We start from the raw sequence: 6,316 nt of genomic DNA on the forward strand, positions 1-6,316 counted from the left end.
TGTGACCTTTGTTACTACCAAAGAGCTCCAGTTAGATGGTATTATAAAGGCAGTAATGTGAGTTGTCTCTTTTTTTAGTGGAAAAAATAAATAGATGATCTCTCCCTTGGTTACAGATTAAAAAGCAAATTTAATGTTCTCTTTCACTCTTCTCTGGCAGCTGAATGTAATAAGTTTTATAGAGTGCTGGGTTTTTTTCAGAAAAAATTACAGTCTTATGTAAATACACACTGCTTCCCTACTTCAGCTGCTAATGTTTTTCATTAAAGCAAGTGCTCTGCTGGTATTTTTTAAAGTAAATCACAGAAATCTCATTGAAAACCAAGAACTGTAAAAGTTCCTTTTCACTAGCCTTAAAAATTCTGTATATGCCTCGATGTTCTAAACCTGTATCCAGTAGAGTCTAGAAAGGCAGACTAATCTAATGATCTCCTTCCTATTCCTGAACTCTGTCAATACACATAACTGAAACTCCTAAATATCCACTTGAGTGGTCATTCTACTCTGTTCTGAAATCAAGCAGCCTTTTATTCTAAAGACTTTTAAAAAGTCCAATTTATAACTTGCTAATTTATAATCCAGTCTTTATTCATAATAACAAAACACCTACCAATATTCCTTTCAGTTTTATTGAGATATAATTGATATACAGCACTGTATAAATTTAAATGATGTATCATAGAGTTATACAATTGAAACCTATGTAATCTTATTAACCATTGCCACCCCAATAAATTTAATGAAATATAAATACTAGCATTGAAAAATAAAATGTAGTTTGATGACTTGACATATACTGTGAAATAAGTATCACAGTAAGTTTACATTCATCATCTCACAGATAACAGAAAAATAGTTCTTTGTGATGAGAACTTTTAGGATTCATTCTCTTAGCAACTTTTAAATATATACTATAAAGCAGTGTTAACTATAGTCATCATGTTGCACATTACTTTCCTAGTTCTTATTTATCTTCTAACCAGATGTATGCACCCTTTGACCACATTCGTCCAATTCTTTCGACCCCAATTAATTCCTGCCTCTGGTAACCACAGATCAGATCTCTTTCTCTATGAACTTTTTTTTTAATTTTTAGATTCTGCACATAAGTAATATACAGTATTTCTCTTTCTATCTCTGACTTATTTTACATGATATGATGCCATCAAAATCCATGTATTTCATCATCAATGGAAGCAATTTTTTTCTTTTTATAACTGAATAGTATTTCTTTTTAAATTTTATTTAGAAAATTAAATTTAACAGGATGACATTGATCAATATGACTACATATGTTTCAGGTAAACATTTATATAATATTTGAACTGTTAATTATGTTGAATACCCATCACCCAAAGTATAATCATTTTCCATCAAATATATTTGTCTCTCTTTACAACCTTTCCCCAACACTTTCTCCCAAGGCTGCCCCCACCCTGTAACCAGTTCACTTTTATCCCTGTCCATGAGTCTCAGGTTTACATCCATCTATGTGTGAAATTATACAATCCTTAGGGTTTTTTTGTCACTTATTTCACTCAGTATAATGTTCTCAAGGTCCATCTATGTTGGTGTAGATGACAATGTTACAATTTCTTATGGTTGAGTAGTATTTCATTGTATATATGTATCGCATCTTCTTTATCCAGTCCTCTATCGAGGGAGACTTTGCCTTATTTTCATACCTTGGCCACTGTGAATAATGCTTCTATGAACATAGGGTGCAGGTGTCTTTAAGTACCAATATTTTTGAGTTTTGGGGGTAGATACCTGTTACAATTTCTTTTATACGGTTCAGACTCGCAAGGAATAAGACATATCAGATGAAAGTAGTACAAGAAGAGGGCTGAAACTCAGAAGCGGAATCAGCCCCCGAAAACTGCGCCACTGCATATCTGTTGAGTTCCAAAAGCCACCGCTCAGCAGATAAAACTAGAAAGCTACAAAAGCCTTTTTTCCCATCCATACCATCCCCAATCCTGCACGTCTACTGTTTCTTTCATGATCAAGGACACAAGAAGAGCCAGAGTCTCCAAGTTTATCAACCATAAAGGACATCTGGTTCTTGGAGGCATTCCTCCAAGAATCCTGTGTACTTGCATTCAAGTAACCTCAGGCCAGTCTCCTGTTATGGTTAACACACTCCAAGATCTCCTGTCTCCAAGTAACCCCTGCTCTGAAGTTAACTGTCGTTTATATTTCTGCAGGGTCTTTCCCTTCATATACCCAGTAGAGAGATTTCTGTGTAACATGGTAGTTCCATACTTAGTATTCTGAGGAACCACTATATTTTCTTTCATAATGGTTGTACTAATTTGCATTCCCATCAGAAATGAATGCAGGTTCCTTTTTTTCCACATCCTCTCCAGCACTTGTTATTACATGTCTTGTTTACAGTAGACACATTGTAGTTTTGATTTGCATTTCTAAAATAGTAAAGATGAGCATCTTTTCATAAATCTGTTGGCCATTTGTATGTCCTCTTGGGTTCTACTCTGTTTAGAACTTCTCCCAATTTTTTAATTGGATTGTTTGCTTGTTTTGTTGCTGAAATCTGTGAGTTCTTTATATATTTTATATATCATATTAACTCCCTATCAGAGCTGCTGTTTACAAATATCATCTCCCATTTAGTTGGTTGCCTATTTGTTTTGTTGTCTGTTTCTTTTGCTGGGCAGAAACTTTTTAGTTTGATATAGTCCCATTCATTTATTTTTGCCTTTACTTCCCTTGCCTTTCGAGTCAAATTCATAAGTTGTCCTCTACTGCCAAGGCCCATGAGTTTAGTATCTCTGTTTTTTATCTATTTAATTTATTAGTTTCAGATCTTATATTTAGGTTTTTGATTCATTTTGAATTAATTTTTGTGCAGAGAAACAATCTATAGTCAAGTTTCATTCTTTTGCCTGTGGCTTTCCAATTTTCCCAGTACCATTTATTGAAGAGGCTTTCTTTTCTCCATTGTGTATTCTCAGCTGCTTTGTCAAAGATTATTTGTCCATATATATGTGGTTTTATTTCTGGGATCTCAATTCTGTTCCATTATTTGATATATCTGTTTTTCTGCCAATATCATGTGGTTTTGATTATAGTGGTTTTATAGAATAATTTGAAGTGAGGTAGTGTGTTACTTCTGGCTTTATTACTTTTCCTCAGGATTGCTTTGACTATTTGAGGATTTTTATAGTTCCATACAAACCTGGCAATTTTTTGTCCTGTTACCTTAAAAAAATGACAGTGGAATTTTGATAAGGATTGCATTAAATTTATATATTGCTTTGGGTAGTATAGCCATATTAACAATGTTGATTGTTCCCATGCATGAACATGAAATATTTTTTTTCTATTTCATTGTGTCTTTTTCAATTTCATTCAATAATGTTTTATACTTTTTATTATATATGTCCTTTACCATATTTTTTAAGTTTGTTCCTAAGTATTTTTTTTTGTTGTTGTTGTTATTGCAATTTTAAAAGGAATTTCTTTAGTTCATTTTCTGAAGTTTTATTGTTGGCATATAGAAAAGCAATAGACCTTTGTATATTGATTTTGTATCTTGCGATTCACTGTATTGGTTTATTGTTTTTAATAGTTTTTTGGTGGAATCCTTGGGGTTTTCTGTACATAGGATCATGTCATCTGCAAAAAGTGGTACGATTACTTTTTATTTTCCTATAAGGATGCCTTTTATTTCTTTCTTTTGCCTGACTGCTTTCAGACTTCCAGAACTATGAAGAATAAAAGTGAAGAGAGTTAGCAGTCCTGTCTTGTTTTCAGTTTTAGAGGAAGACCCTTCATTATTTGATCATTTAGTATGATATTAGCTGGTGGTTTGTCATATAGGTCCTTTATTATTTTGAGGTACTTTCCTTCTATTCCGATTTATTGAGTGTTTAAAACATAAAGGGATGTTGTATCTTATTAAATGCTTTTTCTGAAACTGTTGATAAGATCATATAATTTTTGTTCTGTTGATGTTGGTTGGTGTATTACATTGATCAATTTCAGTATGTTGAACCATCCTTGTGCTCCTAGAGTGAATCCCACTTTATCATGTTTTTTTTTTATTTTATTTTTTTAATGGGGCGACATCGATAAATCAAGATACATATATTCAAAGATAACAAGTCCAGGTTATCTTGTCATTCACTTATGTTGCATACCCATCACCCAAAGTCAGATTGTCCTCTGTCACCTTCTATCTAGTTTTCTTTGTGCCCCTCCCCGAACCCCTTTCCCTCCCCCTCCCCCTCCTTCCCCCCGTAACCACCACACTCTTATCAATGTCTCTTAGTCTCACTTTTATGTCCCACCTACGTATGGAATAATGCAGTACCTGGTTTTTTCTGATTTACTTATTTCACTTCTTATAATGTTATCAAGATCCCACCATTTTGCTGTAAATGATCCGATGTCATCATTTCTTATGGCTGAGTAGTATTCCATAGTGTATATGTGCCACATCTTCTTTATCCAGTCATCTATTGATGGGCTTTTTGGTTGTTTCCATGTCCTGGCCACTGTGAACAATGCTGCGATGAACATGGGGCTGCATGTGTCTTTATGTATCAATGTTTCTGAGTTTTGGGGGTATATACCCAGTAGAGGGATTGCTGGGTCATAAGGTAGTTCTATTTTCAGTTTTTTGAGGAACCACCATACTTTCTTCCATAATGGTTGTACTACTTTACATTCCCACCAACAGTGTATGAGGGTTCCTTTTTCTCCACAGCCTCTCCAACATTTGCTATTACCTGTCTTGTTAATAATAGCTAATCTAACAGGTGTGAGGTGGTATCTCATTGCAGTTTTGATTTGCATTTCTCTAATAGCTAAAGAAGATGAGCATCTTTTCATATATCTGTTGGCCATTTGTATTTCTTCCTGGGAGAAGTGTCTGTTCATTGTTAAGGGAAATAAAAAAAGATATAATGAGATGGAAGAATATTCCTTGTTCTTGGTTAGGAAGAATAAATATAATCAAGATGGCCATATTACCCAAAGCAATATACAAATTTAATGCAATTCCCATCAAAATTCCAATGACATTTTTTAAAGAAATGGAGGAAAAAATCATCAGATTTATATGGAACTATAAAAAACCCCGAATAGCCAAAGCAATCCTAAAGAAAAAGAATGAAGCTGGGGACATTACAATACCTGAATTCAAACTATATTATAGGTCCACAACAATCAAAACAGCATGGTATTGGCAGAAAAATAGACACTCAGACCAATGGAACAGAATAGTCAAATATATAGACTATATATAGTCAAATAATTTTTGATAAAGGGGCCAACAACACACAATGGAGAAAAGAAAGCCTCTTCAATAAATGGTGCTGGGAAAACTGGAAAGCCACATGCAAAAGAATGTTTTATTTTTTTAATGTGTTGTTTTATTTGATTTGCTAGTATTTTGTTTAGGATTTTTGGATCTGTATTCATTAGAGATATTAGTCTGTAGTTTTCTTTTTCTTTGTTGTTCTATCAGGTTTTGGTATGAGGGTTATGTTGGCCTTCTATAATGTGTTAGGCAGTATTGCTTTTTTTCCATTTTTTGGAAGATGTTGAGAAGGATAGGTACCAAATCTTCTTTGAATGTTTGGTAGAATTCACTAGTATAGTCAACTGCTCTTGGACTTTTGTTTTTTGGGAAGTTGTTGATGTTACTATTTCTTCCCTGCTTATAGGTCTGTTTTGGTTTTCCACTTATTTATGACTCAGTCTAGGAAGATTGTATAGTTCTAGTAATTTTTTCATTTCTCTAGGTTGTTGAATTTGGTGGCATATAATCTTTCATAATACTCTACTATGATCCTTTGTATATCTCTGATGTCTGTGGTAATTTCTTCTTTTTCACTATAAATTTTGTTTATATGAGTCCTTCCACTGTTTTCCTTAGTGAATCTGAACAGCCGTTTATTGATTTCATTAATTTTTTCAAAGAACCACCTCTTTGTTGTATTAATTATTTTTATAATTTTTTGTTTTCTATTTCATTTATTTCTGCTCTAATTTTTACAATTTCCTTTCTTCTGCTGACTTTAGTTTGCCTTTGTTCTTTTTTATTATTTTCCTACGGTTTGATGTTAGGTTATGTACTTCATATCTTTCTTGTTTCTTGATATAAGCCTTTAATGATATAAACTTCCCTCTTATGACCTTTTTCGCTGCATCCCAGAACTTTTAATACGTTGTGTTGTCGTTTTCATTTGTCTTTATATATCTTTTCATCTCTGCCTTTATATCCTTTTTTGACCTAGTCATTTTTTAAAACTATGTTGGTTAATTTTCACATTTTTGTTGGTTTTCT

This window comes from Saccopteryx bilineata, chromosome X (assembly GCF_036850765.1).
Source record: "Saccopteryx bilineata isolate mSacBil1 chromosome X, mSacBil1_pri_phased_curated, whole genome shotgun sequence".
Taxonomy (NCBI): Eukaryota; Metazoa; Chordata; class Mammalia; order Chiroptera; family Emballonuridae; genus Saccopteryx; species Saccopteryx bilineata.